The sequence below is a fragment of the Pteropus medius genome, unplaced genomic scaffold (genome assembly GCF_902729225.1).
Source record: "Pteropus medius unplaced genomic scaffold, Ma_sr-lr_union100, whole genome shotgun sequence".
NCBI lineage: Eukaryota > Metazoa > Chordata > Mammalia > Chiroptera > Pteropodidae > Pteropus > Pteropus medius.
The window spans coordinates 15722745-15741252 of record NW_024354875.1 but is presented as its reverse complement, the minus strand read 5'-3'; the positions used below and the strand labels follow the sequence as shown (position 1 = coordinate 15741252).

The window sequence follows — 18508 nt, the reverse complement described above, 5'->3', positions numbered from 1 at the left end:
AAGCTGAGGGTTACTGCTAAGTGCTGCCTTATCCAATTATCAGTCGTATGCAACCTCATGGCACTTTGTAGCTGAAACAGACCTTAAAGATCATTTCCTTTAACCTGCTCATTACTCTGTCACCCCTTGGCATTTACGCAATTAGTTTGCTCTGTTTGATTTGTATTTATTCAGTTGCTGCTTCGTAGGATACTTAAGAATTTTTCTTCTATGCATTTTCTCTCTCAACTTAATTACAAGACCCTCAAGAACAGGGAGTGTACGAGTACAGTGGCTTGGTTTTTATTGCTCTTTCCAATGGTTTTCATGTGCTGGGTGCTCGGTAAAAGTCGTTGAGTGGAAAATACAAAATACAAAAAGTGGGATAAACAAAACATTTAAATGTTCTTTTTCTTCGTTTAGTTGAGCAGGCCATCTATTCCCCATCGCTTTTCTACACTAATTAGAGCATAATTCAAAACTGAGTTTGGACTTGAATTACTTTATCATACAGTCTTATGACATTAATTCACATTAAACATCTATCCTTAAGTTACTTTGCACATTTTGACTAACAATAACAGAAACCCACTCAAATAAGAAAAACTAAGATGAAAATTACTATGAGGCTACAAAGACAGGAAATAAGCTGTGCTTTAGGATAGGGCCTCTGCCACCATCAGAAAGACCAATCACCTTTCATTTCTGCTTCCCTTTATACATATCCTTTATTGATCTCCAGCTCTATATTTCTATTTCTCCTTCAGATAACCACACAAGGAAATGCAAGGTGGCCAGAAAGTACCTAGTTTACATGTTGCAGGTACAGCCACACACGAAAAAAGACTGAATATTTTTTTATCCCAATTTCAAATTTCCAAAGGGACCCTGATAGATCCAACTTGAGTCTTCTGTCAACCTCTATACTATACTATAACTAGAGAAACGAGATCTTGTGAAATTTTTGTTATTTTCATTCCAATGCGAAGTTGATAAGAGATATCTCAGGAAAAAAAAAATCAAACCTAGACCAAAAAAAAAAAAAAATCAACAGCAATCTACTATAATTTCTATGCTATAATGTAGTTTCTGTAAATTCTGACAGAGAATAATGTCCCAACAACTTACATCATGCACTTAGAAGGGCTTGATGTTAGCTATTATTAATATTTAGGAGAAGTAACTACTTAATAAACTTGTGTAGGTGATGACAGCCATAATGAATGATCAGAAGATCTTTGACTTATGTCTCAGCATTTTATTTATTTATTTAAATATCTTTAACTCCCACTCCTAATTCAAAACTAGTTTATTGCGTAATGAATAATATCTCTGTAGAACTACAAAAATAAAGCCTATCTTGAGAAAATTACTAAATTCTCCAGATAATTAGAGAATTTCAGTGGTGTAGATATAGCCACAGAGCAAGATTCACAGATTGCTATCATGGTGTAACATATCGAAACAACCATTGTGATATTTCAAGGCCCAATGAGCCAAGAGTTTTATAAAAGCTCCATGAAAATATCCTAAATCTAATGACCAATTCCAGGCAAATTTTAGAAATTTTTCTCTGACTTCATCCCACACATTTAACACAATAAATTCCACAAAGTGGCACAGAAAGGAAATGACAAATGCACAAGAGCCAATGTTCTTTGAGTGTGTAAAATTCTAGAATAAGAAATAAGCTATTTTTTGTGAGATCAGGACAATATGTACATTTGGGAAACAGCTCAGTGTGACTTAGTGAGTGCTCTGCAGCAAGATACTCACTGTGAAAAGCATCACCAAAAACCTCAGAGTTCTAAATCTTCCTTCCCCATAGAGACTTGTATCTGTCCATTCATTATTTGGAGCAGGGATGACTGACTTGGGACTCTCAAATCATGCATAATATAAAGAGACTTACTTCCCTCAGGCTTCCAGATTGTCAGGTGAGGCCGTCCAGCCCATGATAGAATTAAAATCCAAATAGTCATTGAACAATAAAACGTGTTACAATTCGATCCAGTTGAGGCGAGTCGAGGTCTCATTATACAAGCCCTCAGGGCTCAGAAGGAGAAGAACAATGATGGAAATGTGCGTTGCCATGGTGTCCCTGCTGCATCCCATGATCTCTCAGGAGTGGAACTGAGTCTCTTTGAACCAATTTGGTGGCAAACATCCTCTGCTTCCCATTCACAGGAGTCAAATCAACAGTGAATGTTCCTGCACCCCACATGGATCATTAAAACTCTTGCTATTCAGGTTTCCTAAGTGATCTTTTCCCAGTTCTGGAATGGAATTGCTTATTGTTGCTGGGAGAGAAAAGCAATTATACCGTGAAACATACACAGTTGTGACGTGATTATTAAGACAATAAAGGGAGCATAATAGGAGTCCGGAGTCACATACTGGGAGTAAGGAGATCTCATCCCACCTCCATTACCAGATCATAAGGTGACCTTCAGAAAACCCCCAAATTAGCTGAGGCCTCAGTTTCTTCATCTTATCTAAGATATTTCTTTTAAAAATCACTATTTATAACCAAAGAAAGAAAAGCCACAAATATTATAACTGTAATATACCATTAATAATAAAATGCATCATAATTAAAGATATGTTAAAATATGAAAAAAAAGTACATTTTAGAATCAGTGATAAATAATATAACTGAGAGGCAGAGGTTTAGCAAAACTGATATTTCTGAAAGTGGCCCTCTCGGATTTCTTGTTCTTTTTAAGAAATGACTATTTTAATTGTTGATTTCCCTTCTTTTTGGAGTTGTACTGAAGCAACTGAAAATAGCTGCAGAAAAGAGAGGAACAGGGCTTTTAAGAAAAATGCATTTCTGTCTGGCAGTTGAAAAGTGACTTTTAATCAATTAGGGATTTGAAAGTTAAATCCCTCTCCTGTTCTAAACAAAACTCAAAGTCAGGAATTTGCAAAAGGTCAGCTCTCACTCCCTGCTTACCAACCAGCTTTCAAAGCACAGGTCCTTGTCACATCAGAATCTCCTCACTTCAATCTTCTTGATTAGTTATCTTTTCCTTCCCTCCCTTCCTTTCTCTCTTTCCTTTTTCTTTCTTTCTTTCTTTTGTGTGTGTGTGTGTGTGTGTGTGTGTTTGTTTGTTTTTCCTTTCTTCTTCCCATCCATCAACAACTATTAAGCACCTATTCTGTGCTTAATAAATAGCCAGGTCCTGTGCTAAGTGCTCAAATGCAGCAAGGAATAAAATAGGCACAGTCTGAGCCATCGTCAAGAAATCTGCTCATCTTGAAAGGGAGACAGTCCTGGGGAGAGGAATCGCAATGAGTTGTAATAGGATTTGGAAAATAGGTGAAGACTTCACCAGGAGGTGACATCAAAACTGAAACCTGAAACATAAGCAGGAGTGTGCCAATTTATACAATAAATTCCCTCACAACAGAGAGTCGAGTCCTATTGTTAACTGAATTCCAGTTAACGAAAATAACCCAAGAATGTTTGACCTACACATTTTCTATTTTCTCTTATAATCTAACCTTATGTTGTACTCCTCTCCAGATTATCTTTTGCTCTAGCCAATCAGTAGCCTCATTTTTATCCACAGATCCTGTTCCCTTGTTGTGCTCCACACCTTTGCTCAGCTCCTGCAGTTGCCTAAAGTTCTTTCCACACTCTTCCACCCAATTAAATCTATGACTTACTCAGCACTTATTATGCATCTCGGCCCAGTTTTCTCAAGAGAAAACTGAGACGCAGAGAGGTTTAGCAACTAGTCTGAAGTCACACTGTAAGTAGCCAAGCAGAATTCAAACCAAGATGATCTGTTCCCAAAGTTCCTTCTATTTATACTATGCCATACCGGCCTATTGTAGCCAGATCCCTTCTTTATTTCAAGGCCAAGCTCAAACCTTACCATTCCCATGAAGTTTCTCTCTGATAGCTGCAGCCTGTAAGATCTCACTTTCTCTAGTCTTTTTGTGTGTATTTCCCGTGTGACATTGTTTTTAAATGTGTCAACATAAACAAATTTTTCAACAAAATTGTAAACAACTTGTGAGCAGGAATTGTACTTCACATCTCTGGGATTTGGGATTATCAATGCATGACGAGTAGCAGGCTTTCTTTTATAGTAGATGTAGGTTGGATGATCGAACTATTAGCTGAGAGACCTCCTAAGCTGGGTTTCAGGTAAGGGGCACTTTTGCAGATGCTGGGCCATAGAAGCTGTGAATAAAAAGAGAGCTATGTAATAAACCTGACAAGCTCAGGGCGGGAGAAGTGAGGGGGTCAGAGGGCAGCCCTGACAAGCTCAGTGACCAAAAATAACTACGCAGGATGGTGGGATCACAAATTCCTAACTGGGTCAGTCATAGTATGTAGTGACATCCCAGGACTATGGCTTCCTTAGCGAAGATCAGTCTTTACCTTAAGTGAGGTTTGTCCATTTTTCTTATGCATCTAGGATAACATACCTTTGATATGTCAAGGTAATTTTCTTTTCCTACCCTTCAAGTGCACAACCGCTGGCACCAGAGCACAAGACCACAGAACCCCTCATTGTTATTTTATTCCTTGCATACCATCTCTATGTGCTGTATATGTTAATTATTAACCATCCTGTACCCACCAATGTAGAAGAAGTATGTGTTTCTCCATTTTGCCTTTTATCCAATCCTATAGATTTCCCCTTTATGCTTTCACCTGCCTCTTTAATCCACCACCAATGGATTTTATGCACCTTCCTCACGTCTTCTCTTTTGATCCTAATGTATAAAATAAACTGCAACACTGACATTTTGGGGCGCATTTGAGATCTTGCTCCCCAGCATATGTTGTTAGTTTGGCTCAAAAAAAAAAAAAATCATAAAAATTCTCTACGGGTTTGGAAGTTTCTTACATCAACCAAGCTCTCAGAGGCGCAACCAGGCCACTTTTGCTCTTAATTCAGCTTTCCTTCCAGGCAGCGCCATGAACTTAGTGAGCATTCACTGTAAATGGGAAATAAACAAAAGTTAAGGATATAAAAGTTTTCCTGAGCTTTGAACTCCCTCCCAGAGCAACCAGACCAGAAAATTATCTCTCTTTGAATGCAAATCAAATGCCTTTGTTGATGAGAAATTATATTTTTTCATTGAAATTTCTCAGGACATGAATTCTCAAGTGGATCAGAGCTGACATATATTATTGGTTTTTATTCTTCCCCATCCCTAAGTCACATCCCTAAGTGTTCATGAGGCACTTAGAGAAGTGCCTCCACCCCACCAGGCTGCCAATTGATCATTTAGTACATTATTACATAACTTATTACCAGTAAGTGACAAAAGCACAGAGAGGAATTTGATTCCTTATCATTATTTGCATGACATATGTAGCACTTTTCTCCAGGCTCTGTGCAGAGAATATTTAACAGGCTACATTAACTTCTAGGCATCTAGAATTGTACAGTAAAAACAAAGGAAGCAGATTCAAGAGAACAGGAAAGGTAAAGGGTGGAATAAGAGAAGACCTGATATGAAGGAAAAAACAAAAGCAGATAAAAGCAAAATCAAGTCCCGAAGAGAATGAAAAGTGTGTTCTACCTCTCCGAGATTAATCCAATAGACCACAAAACAAAACTACCTAAAGAGTTCCACTTGCCCCATCTTCTTCAGGCCACAGGTCAATGTGTTAAACCGAAGAAAGGATATAAGAAAGGATTTAGTCTAGGATATAAGAGCAAAAAGTATTTCCATTTTGTCATGAATGTGTTAAAAGCTGAAGACAGAGAGCATAAGGAAATCTTTATGTGGACCCTAAGTAGAGAGTCTATTATCTGGGTATGCTGATCTAAACCATCCAGCGTACACAGCACAAACCCCTGAAATGCTCTTTTTTCTTATTCTAAGAAGCACCCAGAGTGACTGTCCACATCTTCATTCATCCAGGAATTTCACTTTAATTATATTAGTCTTTATCAGTTTTTACCAGGATAGACTCTTCTCTAAAATGTGTCCATATTTTCAGCATTTTAATTGTCCTTTCACAGACAACACACACACACACACACACACACACACACACACACACACACACACACACACTACTCAGTGGTCTAGTGAATGAGAAGCAGAGGATTATGATATCATACAAGGTTATAATTTCCAGGGGACCAGACACAAAACACACAATATGACTTTGCCTTGGATGTGTAGACCTAGTTTAAAGGTTGTGCATTTTTCATTGATCACATTTTAATATATATTCTGGATATGTCTTAAAGACTCTGTCAACATCCAGTATCCCCCAAACCCCTAATTGTGGCCATGTAAGGCCTGCAGCAGTTCATAAAGACCTCTTTAATCACATGCGATTCTCATTACCAGGACATACTCTTTCCAAGAAAATGCCAAGAAAAAGGGACACCTTGAAGAGATCTGGCAAAACTTCTCTGGTCATTTGTAAGAGATAAACGTTTCCTTTGCCTCATTAATTCACATATTTTGGCATAGAGAATGTGCATTATCCTTGCAGTTATCACCAGCCTCAAAAAACCCTGGGAATTTTGTGAAAAAGCTTAATGGCTCATGCTATAAATGGCAAGATTCCCCCCAGCTGGCATCTCCAACTTGCAACAGTCATTCATGGGATATTGCTTTCCAGATGAAAATTAAGCTGGAAGATAAAACAGGAAAAGCATCACAAAGTGCCTTGTCATCTCTAGATATATTTGGGAGCAGCTTAATTTCCATTTGTCTCGGCTTTTAGATGTTTACCACAGAGCTTTCATTTGGGAATGGGAAACCAGGCTTGCATGATAAGTAATAGATATGTTGTCTCAAAGGATAGCACACGTGATGTCCATTTTTTAATCATCCATGTATCCTTCAACAAATACATGTGGAATATTTATTATTTGCTCTTCACATTTGAAAAATATAAAGAAGAATAAATTATGTGATGTCCCAAGTAGTTTACAGTCTTCTTTGAAAAAGACATATATAGAAAAAAATCTGGTTATGATCAAAGACAAACAGTAATAATAGATATATATATATCTCTTCACTCAACATTTTTTTCTTACCTATATTGGGAGGCAGTTTAGAAACTGATATCATCTCTGGGTTCATGAATTCAACTCATATGGGTGAATCCGCTGGTATCCATTTTTAAAATAATCTACTATTTACCATTTTTGCATGTCAGTTATAGGAGACAGGAATGCACAAAGCATATTCATGGAACCATGAGTGTCAGTTTTAACTGTACCATAGGGGATCTATGGAGTGTTTTAGAAGAATAAGCCTGAAAAGACATGGCATATCCACATTGTAGAGCATCTTAATAGCAAGGATCTGGATGGGTTTAGTTTAATAGGCAATAATTGCTACTGAAAGTTTTTAAACAGAGACAAAGTTTGAAAAATAATCTGTCAATACTAAATCTATTCACACATGTATGAATTATGAGCTGGGAATCTGGGAGTTAGAGCAACCAGTTAGAAAGGTACTGTATTCTTCATAACCAGTGATGAACGACTGAATTAAGTTAGTAACAGAGAGAATAAAGTGAGTTTAGTTTTGATCACATTGAGTTTGAGTTTGAGTCAATGGGTCATCTTTCAGGTAAAGATATGTAGCAAACAACTGGAAACGCAGGCCTAAGACAGGTTATCACTGTGATACAGGCACAGGCATACTTCATTTTATTGTGCTTCACTTTACTGCACTTCATAGATATTTCATTTTTTACAAATTGAAGGTTTGTGGCAATGCTGACCAAGCCCAGCAAGTCTATTGGTGCCATTTTTTCAACAGGCTCAGTCGATGGTTAGCATTTTTTAGCAACAAAGTATTTTTTAATCAAGGTATGTACATTTTTTAGACATAATGCTATTGCACACTTAATAGACTACAGTATAGTGTAAACATAAGTTTTATATGCACTAGGCAACCAAAAATTTGGTTGTGACTCACCTTATTGCAACATTTGCTTTGTTACAGTGGTCTGAAACTGAACCCACAATATCTCTGAAGTATTCCTGTTTAAAGTTTGGAAGCACTTTCCAAGAAATGGTGTTTTATTTCATGTGAATAGATGCAGTCACTTAGAGAAAGACTATAGCTAGGGAGAGAAACGAGAAGGACCAAGAAGGAGCATCATCTCCCTTTAGGAAGAAGGGAGAGGACCAATGAGCAAGTCTTAATAGTAGTAATGAAGAGTCAAAGGAGCACAGGAGAATGCAATATCACAAAGTTCGGCTGAATTTTTAAGGTGTGTGCCTTAGTCTGTTTGGGGTGCTATAACAGAATGCTGTGGGTGGCTTCAAAAGCATTTACTTCTCACAGTTCTAGAAGTTGGAAGTCTAAGATCAGGGTGCCAGAATGAATAGGTTATTGGTGAAGGATCTCTTCCTCGTTTGCAGATAACTGCTTTCCAGTTGTATTCTCACATAACAGAAGGAAAGATCATCTCTTTCATGTCTCATCTTGCAAGGGCACCAATCCCATTCATGAGGGCTCCTCCCTCGCGATATTGAGGAGACCAGTAAGGATGTCTCTTTCTCTGGGATTAGAAGACAAAAGTGGAAACTGTGTGAAGATGCTGAGAAATACTCAAGAAAGAAAAGCTTCCCTCACTCAAACAGTAAATGAGGCTCAAGATACCTCTAGAGTCAGAAGATGGCTCAGAAAGCATGCAAAAAGTAAGCCAGTTTAGAATATGGGCTCAGGAGAATGTGAGAGGGAACTAAAAAGAGAGAGCAAACATACTGCCATGCAGTATGGAAGGTCCCGTTGCAGATGAGCCAAAAACACTTTATTTAAAGCTCTGAGATTAGTTTTGTGACTTACTCTGTGGATTGCCTGCAGCCTGCAAACAAGAAGGAGAAAAAACCGAAGCGACAAGACTAAGCTATTAGCTATCTGTGCCGCTATTTCCCAGTATCCTTTGTAGCTGGTGGGAATAGCAGAAGGTCCGTGGGTCAGGAAGACCGAGTGTGATGGCAGAAGTTTTGTTGAAATTCTTACCACTGAGGTTCACACTGAATAAGGAGGTCATTAAGGTCTAAAGCACAGGAGCTGACAAGTCATCATTCTGAACACATAAAGCCAAGTCTTTGCACTTGGTCTTTCCTAGAGACAGAGCTATAGGCATGGGAACATTTCTCATTCCTTCTGAGGTAGACCTGCCCTTGGTATCTAAACTAGTCAGAGGGAGCACTGCTCCATCTTCCAACACACAGCTCGGGAGGCTATGTTCTGACAGAAACTTTCACATTAAACACTGATATTTCAAAGACGGAGTAGGCACAAACACTAACTGTAGTTACTGAAGAGGCAATGCTCCACAGTCACTGGGAAACAGCAAAAAGCAGTAGTGAGTAACTCTTTTTAAAGCATCTAAATCCAGTGTGAACAGGATTTTTGACCCTATAGGAAACTTCCCATGCTCTCTCTGTACATGTGATTTGCAGCATTGTCTACAATACCCCTTTAAGTGTGAGGGCCATGGTACATACTCCAATTAGATAAAGTTTCCACCAATAAAGAAATATCTTGTTTCATTAGCTTTGAGTTCATTCAGTTGCCAATAACATTTTAATTTTCAGCTGAATAAACAATAAATCCAGGAATCTCTTTAGATGTATGGTGTACTTGAAAGAAGCTTTTTAGGACACTAGCCAAAGATATTTACTCTAACATTAAAAAGATAATATAGCTGAGCTGAATTAACCCATTTAGGAATGCATTTCTTCCCAAGGGAAACTACTAAGTTATTCTTCACAAGCAGACATCGGCTGCCCCCACACAATTAGACATTGGGGATCAGATAAAGTGTTACTGTACTTACCACTCTGAACTACAAAGCCTTCAGATAAATCCAATTACCCATGTAGATAACCAAAGAAATGGTATTTCTAGGGCAAATAACCTATTTCATAGAAAAAGTTATTGCATGGAAAGAATGCTGTATGAAAGAATGACATCAGAACGAATTTCTCTTTCCTCTCCTCTTCCTTTCCTCCCACGCTCCACCCTCCCTCCTTTCCTCTCTACCATATGGAGTTAGCTATTGGCAGGGTTCTTTGGGGTGGTGGAGTCACAGGGCATGAGGATGGCTGCCTTCCAAACTCAGCCCTCAGGGCATGCCACGGACCGGAAGCCATATCAGGAACTGTACAAACAACACAAGAGCCAGTGGTGTCCAGCTCCTGCTCTGTAAGCATGAATGTTGGCTGAGTCTGAGGACAGTGGAGGCAGTTATGGCTCAGAACCTGCTGACAGCACTTTCTGATAATAAGAATTTTGGAGAAGGAAAATTGCTTGAAAATACTTCAAAAGATAAAGATAAATTATATCTCACTGTGTCTGGGAAAAAATTGACTATATTACCAATTCTAATGGTCTGACTGGTCAGTCACTTGTCCCCAATAAGCACTATCCAGTACAACTTTCCACCTTGGTCCATGCAGTTCTGTCCATCAAAAAGGGGCTTCTTTTCCACTCCCCGTCACTTTCAATACTCAGTTTAGACCTTAGCACTTCCAAAGAGTTTCCCTTGACAACACCAGCTCCCAGTCTTCTCTTCTCCTCTGAAACCTCCACATCACCTATTGTCTACTGCTTGTGTGTCCCACATTTATTCCATAAGGCACTGTAATGTTAGTTTTTATAAGTATATCTTGGCTGATTCATCACATTGTGGTTGTTTGGGATTACAGACTTTGGCACCACCCAGAAAGATGCTGAATGCTACCTTTGAAGTCACTGAGCAGAGACCTGAAATTCCTTTTAGTTAAGAGGCATACTTACATAAATGTCCACAGTCCAATAAGCACCTTCCTTGATACATGGATGAATCAATCCAACCTCAGACTCGGTGTGGTGTAAAAAAAGACAACAGAGTATAAAAGAAGCTACATGAGTCACTGCCCTTCTGTAAATGTTTGAATTTGGTTGCCCTAGAGATGCAAATCAAACTCGGCTCTGAACATAGCAGGACTTAGAAGGGCAGTTGTTTGCTGAAGATGTCCATGAGGTCAGATATAGAGGCATGAGGATAGCTGGGGTCATCTCTGAGCAAAGTTCGCACTTGCCAAAGGTTTTCTTTGTCTCAGCCTCACTATCACAGTGCTGCCATGTCAAAAAAGGAAAATGGAGCACTGGCTTGGCCACAGAGGTTTGGTGACCAGGCCTGTTGCTGTCCTGACAACTCTATGAGAAATAGAATACAGAAGTGTGGTTCCAGCAAGTTTCCCTATTAGAAACTCTAGATTCTGGGTTTTTCTTATGTGACAGATCCCTCTGCATTGACCACTCAATACTGAGCATGTCTTCTTGAGTGACATAAAGGACTGTTCACTCATTTATGTCCTCTTTCATATATATACTCTTCACACCATTTCTGCGCTGGTCCCATAGTAAATAGAAGCAAAACTAACCTTAACCAAATCTTGCTCATCACCTACAACAATCTTTGAAACTGGATTCATGGTTCTCACCCAGCTCAGGGGCACGAGCTCACCCTTCAGACCAGCTAAGTTCACTTGTCCTGACCCTCCGTGGCCTTCAGCCTTGATCTTGGAGATTTGGTGGTCTTGTTTGCAATCACTAGGTACAGCCCTAGTCATTGGGCTGTACCTAGTGATTGCAAACAAGACCACCAAATCCGGATAGCAGTCTGGATAGCACCAAATTTTATTCTAAGAGTCAAGTCCTTCATATGTGGCCCTCCTGTAAGTTATCTGACCACGTGTTTGGAAGGTACCTAAAAATTCCTAGTATAATGAAACCATCACAACTCTTATAAAACAGAAATCTTAAAAACCAAGGGAAACAGTTCTTTTATCTCAGTTTGCTTAAAGACATCAAACACAAGTAAGCACCATTCTCTTAGGTATTCCTTCTTAGATTTTATTTCTAATAAAATATTTGGTATCAAAACATATTTTAAAAGTCTAATGCCCCATATCAGCAATTACTGTTTTAAAAGGCAAAGTTTTTTCCCTCAAGAACCTAAAAACTTCAGTCCTCACATGGCAATAACCAGTTCTTTAAAGTTTACTAAAATAAATCTTAAGAAGTTTTCATGTATTATTTTGAACTCTCTGTTGACTTGGAAACAGCAAAGGATTTTTGTCCCTCTCATGCCTCCTCAGGATTGCTTCTCAAGGGCAAGGAGCTCTCCATCAGCAAGAAAAGGGAGAAAAATGCTACTCATGCCCTATAAACTTTACAAATGAAACTATTTCTTGTCTAGTGGGATTTCTTAGCTTCTGTCTTCATTCAATCCCTAAACTGAAGCCCTGCTGTCAGACAATGCTACCTGGGGCTATGTTTGAGGAAACCTCATTCTTGCCCTCCTCTAGCCACCCTCCTCCTCACAGAGCAAAAGAGGCAGCATGGTCTCCTCATACCAACCTGTACTTCTAAGATGTCCCAGGCACACAGGACTCCAGAATTCCCTGCCCAGATAGCCCACGATTGTTTCTGTGGCCATAGGATGCAGCCCTGTCTTGAAAGTCACCCATTGAGACAGGCCCAATTAGAAGAACCAATCTTGAGGTATGCTCCTTATCTTTTAGGGGATAAGATTTATTCGAAAATTATCTCTCCTTATTTTCATAAATTCGATGACATTTTAAAGGTTGGGTGGACCTTTGAAACCAGTCATTCTATCCCCTAGTTTTATGATCTGGCACCGTGGGTAAGAAGAGGGGCCTGGTCTTGGTTGGAATCTTATTTTCAGCTATTACTGGTCCACAACCCGCTTTCTGAAACTTTTGTGGCAAAATGTGTTTTGAAGTTCAGAATTCAGAGCATATTAGAAAGGTGTTAGCATATTACCTAAAACATCTCATCCCCAGTAAGGTCTGGGGCAGTACCCCATAATCAAACATAGTAATAATTCTGCAAGAAGCACATTAATATTCACACTGTTATGGGTTGAATTATGTCCCCCACCCCAAAGCCATATGTTGATATTCTAACCTGCCAGTACCTCAGAATGTGACTATAATTAGAGATAGAGTCTTTAGAGAGGTAAAGTTAAAATAAGTTCATTAGAGTTAGTCCTAATCCAATACTACTGTTATCCATCGAAGAAGAAATTAGGACACCAACACACACAGAGGGAAGACCATGTGAAGACAGGAAAAGACGGCCATCTGCAAGCCAAGAAGAGGCCTTAGAAAAACTAACCCTTCCAACACCTTGATCTCAGACTTCCAGCCTCCAGAATAGTGAGGAAAATTTTTCCGTAAAAGCCACCTAAGCCTGTGGTACTCTGTTATGGCCACCCTGGCAAACTAACACACACATTAAGTAAAGATGATAAATAACCTCATGTCAGTTCAAGTCAGGCTCTACTCCCAAATGAGTTATGAAAAACTTCTTGTTTTCAGAGCTTTATTGGTTTCCAAAGGAGAATGGAGTGTGGGCCTGTCCTGTCCATGGACATGTGGACAAGATGCTTAATCCAACCAAGAGCCTGGAGTCACAAACCTTTCCAAGAGCACACAGAGCAATCTGTGAGTCCCTTCCATGCTGTGGAATTGCTTTAGAGTCTGGCTGCCCATGTTTCCAGGCTACCCTATGAACAGATCTGGCCCATGAAATAATTCTTGTACAGGTCTCTTTGCAAGAAAATCCCAAATTAGCCTCACACCAGGTCTTCTTAAATTGGCTGAATGCTTCAGATTCTTTGCATTCTGTAGCCTTATTATTCATTCCATTTTTGCACCATTTGAGTAACTGACTTTTTCTCCCTCTTCATTCTACTAACATTTCAGCTTGATTTCCACACTGAATTAAAAGAAGGGGGGTCACTTCAGAGCTTCTGTCAGGTAATAAGCACATACGTGTGTATGTAAGAGGAAAATGAGGCATTTGTAAATGGTTTTATTTAACAACCAGCTGTCCTTCTCCCACTTTTCCAAATCCTGGATTAAGGAAAGCAGCCAGTTGCAAACTTTGACAGTTTATTATTTAGCACCGAAAAACAAGATCAGTTACTAATCTCTTTAAAAGAATAGTAAATATCATTTTCATTCCCAGAATTCCCTCTTTAGACACCGACGTCTAAGAGTTTGGACTGTTCTTTGAGTTTCTTGGTTTTTCCTAAACTGAATCATCATCCCTTATAAATTCTACCTTTCATGCTCCTCGCTAGGTCATTGAAAATCTTGCTTTCAAAGACTAGCCTATTTCTTATTACACACTCATATAACAATAACAATACTAACAGTAATGATGACAATAATAACAGAATTTAGCACTTATGTTTCCCATGTCAGGTTCATTTCTAACAATATTTGCATATAACTCATTTAATAATCAGAAGTCTTCTTGTTTGTCATTGTTGTTGTTAAGCCCATTTTATGGATGAAAAAAATCAGACATAGAAAGTAAAATAACTTGTCCAAGGTCACACCCTAATAAGTGAGAGAACTGGGATTTGAACACAAGCAGCTTAGCCATGGAGTCCAGGCTCAGAGTCAATAACCTTGCAGCCATACTGCTGTTCACTATTTCCATAGGCCAATGTGGATTGTCACATACATAATCCCAGTGAAGAATATTACTCTCAGTGTATACATGTAGACCTTTCAAATGTCTTTTTATAAGACTTTATTTTTTAGAGCAGTTTTAGGCTTAGAACAAAATTAAGAGGTCCAGAGATTTCCTGTATGCCCCTGCCTCCACACATGCATAGATTCCCCCATTCTCACGAGAAAGATATAGAGATAGTTAGATAGATAGATAGATAGATAGATAGATAGATAGATAGATAGATAGATAGATAATTTTTTTTTTACCAAGGATGAACATACAGTGATGTATCATGACAAATACTCATCATAACAATATCATACAAAGTATTTTCACTGCCCTAGAAATCCCCTGTGCTCTGCCTATTCTCTCCCCACCCCCCATCCTTATCCCTGGCAATAACTGATCTTTTTATTGTCTCCATAGTTTTGCTATTCCAGAATGTCATATAGTTGGAATCATACAGTACATAGCCTTTACAGATTGGCTTCTTTTACTTAGTAATATGCATTTAGCGTTCTCCCATGTTTTTTCATGGCTTGATAGCTCATTTCTTTTTAGTGCTGAATAATGTTCCATTGTCTGAATGCCACAGTCTACTTATCCATTCACCTACTAAAAGATATTTTGGTTGTTTCAGAATTTTAGCAATTATAAGTAAAGCTGCTATAAACATCCATGTGCAGGTTTCTGTGTGAACAAAAATTTTCACTTCTTTTAGGCAAATACCAAGGAGCATGATTGCTGTAAAAGTACATTTAGTTTTACAAGAAATTACAAAAGTATCTTCTAAAATGGCTGTTCCATTTTATATTCCTACCAGCAATGCATGAGAGTTCCTATTGCTCAACTTCCTCATCAGTATTTGATGTTGTCAGTGTTCCAGATTTAGACCATTCTAATAGGTATGTAGTGGTGTTTCATTGTTATTTTAATGTACATTCCCCAGAGGATGATGATGTGGAGTATCTCTTCATATGCTTACTTGCCATCTGTGTATCTTTTCTGGTGAGGTATTTGTTAAGGTCTTCGGTCCATTTTTGAAATTGGGTTGTTTGTTTTTTTATTGTTGAGTCCCATTTAGTTTTTAAAGTAAAAATATGTTAATAGTATGGTTATTAAAAAGAACATTGGACTGAAAAATTAAAATACCAAGGATCTGGTTCCACTGACTTGGGAAATCATTTATATACACCAAAGAAGTTCAGCAAACATAAAGTCAGAAAAATCAGGGGCGTATTTTGGGGGTGGAGAGACAGTGTTTAAAAACCCCAAATCTCTAGGCTATGAGTCAGAGATCTGTTACAGTACAGAATCTCAATGCAAAAACGCTAAGGTCCATGTGAAAGTCTAAATAATGCCTCCCCCCACCCCAATACTTATCCATGTCCTAACCCCTGGAACCTGTGAATGTGACTTTATTTGGAAAAGGGCCTTTGCAGATGTAATTAAGGACCTCCAGATGAGGCTATCAACCTAGATCATCCGGGTGGGCCCTAAATCCTGTGGCAATTGTCCTTATAAGAGACACACACAGGAGGCAGACAGAAGAGGAGGAGGCAATATGACCACAGAGGCAGAGACTGGAGTGAAGCAGCCACAGCCGGGGAATGCCAACAGCCACCAGAAGCCAAAAGAGGCAAGGAACAGAATCTCCCTTGTAGCCTCTGGATCCCTTGTAGCACGACCCTGCCCACACCTTAATTTCAGACTTTTGGCCTCCAGAACTGTGAAAGAATAAATTTCTGTTATTTTAAGCCACCTAATACATGGTAATTTGACAACAGCCACAGGAAACTTATAACACAAATGGTAATTGTAAGAATTGACCATCAAAGGGTTGGCAGGTACCACATGCACACATGCAGTTCATCTTCATGTCTACATAAGTATGCATAGTCCCATTTTGGAGGAAATAAAACTAAGTCTCAGAGAACTTGCCCTTCTGTTTACCTCAAAAATGGGAGTATGAAAATCAAATTAGATATTTATACAAGACAGGTCTTTGGGAACCATAAAACATCAAATCATAAAAGTTGTGATGATGATGATGATGATTTTGATTATATAAGATTAAAAAAAAGCATATTTTTCTGAATCAAATATCAAAGATAATACACAGAAAATTCCCTAAATAAATATTTCTAGTTCTCAAAAATTACAATAAAATACATATAATAAAAATATAATTAATTTTTTAAATGATCCAGAAGAAGCAGGAAGTGCCGAGGTCTTCAGTATGAATATCATTATTGCATTGACAAAGCAATGAAAGAGAGTACCATTTGGATTTGAAGAAACATATAGCACCAGTGCTTTCATCAACATTATCTGAAACAAATAAACTTCTAATTCTTTTTCTTTTAACTCTCAATCTATGGTTGACAGGACAGCAGCTCAAATGGGTAATGCCTCTTTCTAAATATTGGTATTCTTCCATAATCTAACTGGAGTCTATTATCCAAGCACCAGTGGGTATACAATTATCAATTATAAGGAGTCTTGGGAAGACATTATTTAGGCACTTCATCCAATACATCTCAGGCTGTGGCAAGTGCCGAGTCAAGTCTCTTCTGGAATTTCCTTTTATTAATGGGCACATTTCCATTCACACATTGCTAAGAATGTTTTTACGGTGGTTTAGACCTTCTTAAATATTCTCACTCTAATCAGTATGGACACAGTGAAATCAGCCTAGAGTGTCTCTTCAGATTCATCCTCTGAAACATTCATCTAAGTTGTATTTCTTCCTTAAGATGTTGACATTTAAATAAAGAAAAAGGAAGCATGTAAATAAGCAAAATATTTCAATGGACCTATTCAAGAAGGCTTTACAGTGAAATTTGAAGAGAATGGGGGAAAAGATCAGATAAAATGGTAAAACCAGTCACTGTGAAAGAAAAAAGAAAGCATAGTCACATAAAGAAAAACTGATCATGGAGAAAGAAGCTAGTGATTCTCTGGAGGAAACAATAGGGAAGAGACTCCAGAATAATGAACATGATATCCAGTGCATAAGTCTATGCACACAGTGTAGTGTGAACATTAAAAACAGAATGTGCATGTTGAGGCAAGAAGGAAATATAGCATCACATCAATATTAAATATTAACTTTTTAAAAACAGAAATAGATCATGATATCAAGAACCAAATGGGTATACTTCCCCATAGATTCAGAGGAATGAGGGTTCCCACCTTAGTGGCAAAAGAAGAGTACACCTCGTTCAGGAAAATACATTAGTTGAGAAGAAAGATCACTGTATGTTAAGAAATCATCCACTAAACGAGTATAAATTAAATGTATAATTAAATGAATGTTAATGTTAACATATTGTCATTAGGTAAGAGAATATCTATTCTTCGCAGATATATTCTGAAATACTAGGGCATGAAAACATCAGAATGTCTTTAACTTATTTTAAATGGTTCATTAAAACTTAAATCCAGGAAAGGTCACTGAGGAAGATAGAAAAAATATATGTGGAAATAGCTGGTATATGTAGATACAGGTGCCTATACAATGTATGTTCATTCTGTAAATCTTTCAACTTTTTTATAGGTTTAAAATTTTTCAAAATAAAAGTTTGAGGTAAAAAGACCAACTCAAATCCCTAAAGATAGTTCCCAGCTCATTAACTTGTTTTGTTTAACCCATATAATATTTTTGGTTTTGTTTTAATGAATTAATTTTTTTTTCAGAAACTAGCAGCTTTCACATAAAAATATGAATTTCTGGGTTATTTTGAAATATTGGATGATTTGTCTGTCTTTCCTCTTGTTGACAACTGGCTAAAGGGGGTTGACTGCTTTTCCCTGTACATTAGGCATGAACGTGCCCCATTGTTCCCACTACACCTGCTTCCTTCATTTCCAGTACCTTATTGGCCCCATGCATATTTGAGTTTGTGACCCTGTGTTACATGGCATGAACATGATGGGGAAAGGAAACATGAAGACAGTTGGTAAAATTAAGAGAGTGAAACCTAACATGATTGCTTGGAAAAGTAGAACAACGGGAAATGAAAACCTT

The 18508-nt window shown here is 38.1% G+C and overlaps 2 long non-coding RNA genes across 7 annotated transcripts in view; one reads left to right on the top strand and one right to left on the bottom strand.

Annotated features, from left to right (window-relative positions):
- LOC120596937 (uncharacterized) overlaps positions 1-18508 on the top strand; it is a 50293-nt gene that overhangs the window by 18833 nt on the left and 12952 nt on the right. The window lies entirely within an intron of this gene.
- LOC120596935 (uncharacterized) lies at positions 1637-9950 on the bottom strand. Of its 6 annotated transcripts, none has more exons than XR_005651262.1 (4): positions 9779-9950; positions 7903-8491; positions 4578-4938; positions 1637-4174 (listed from the first exon to the last, which is right to left on the bottom strand). It is a non-coding gene; the product is annotated as an uncharacterized LOC120596935 (long non-coding RNA). The 6 variants fall into 6 exon arrangements; XR_005651265.1 differs by lacking the exon at positions 7903-8491 and having other exon boundaries at positions 4578-4713; positions 4848-4938; XR_005651263.1 differs by lacking the exon at positions 7903-8491.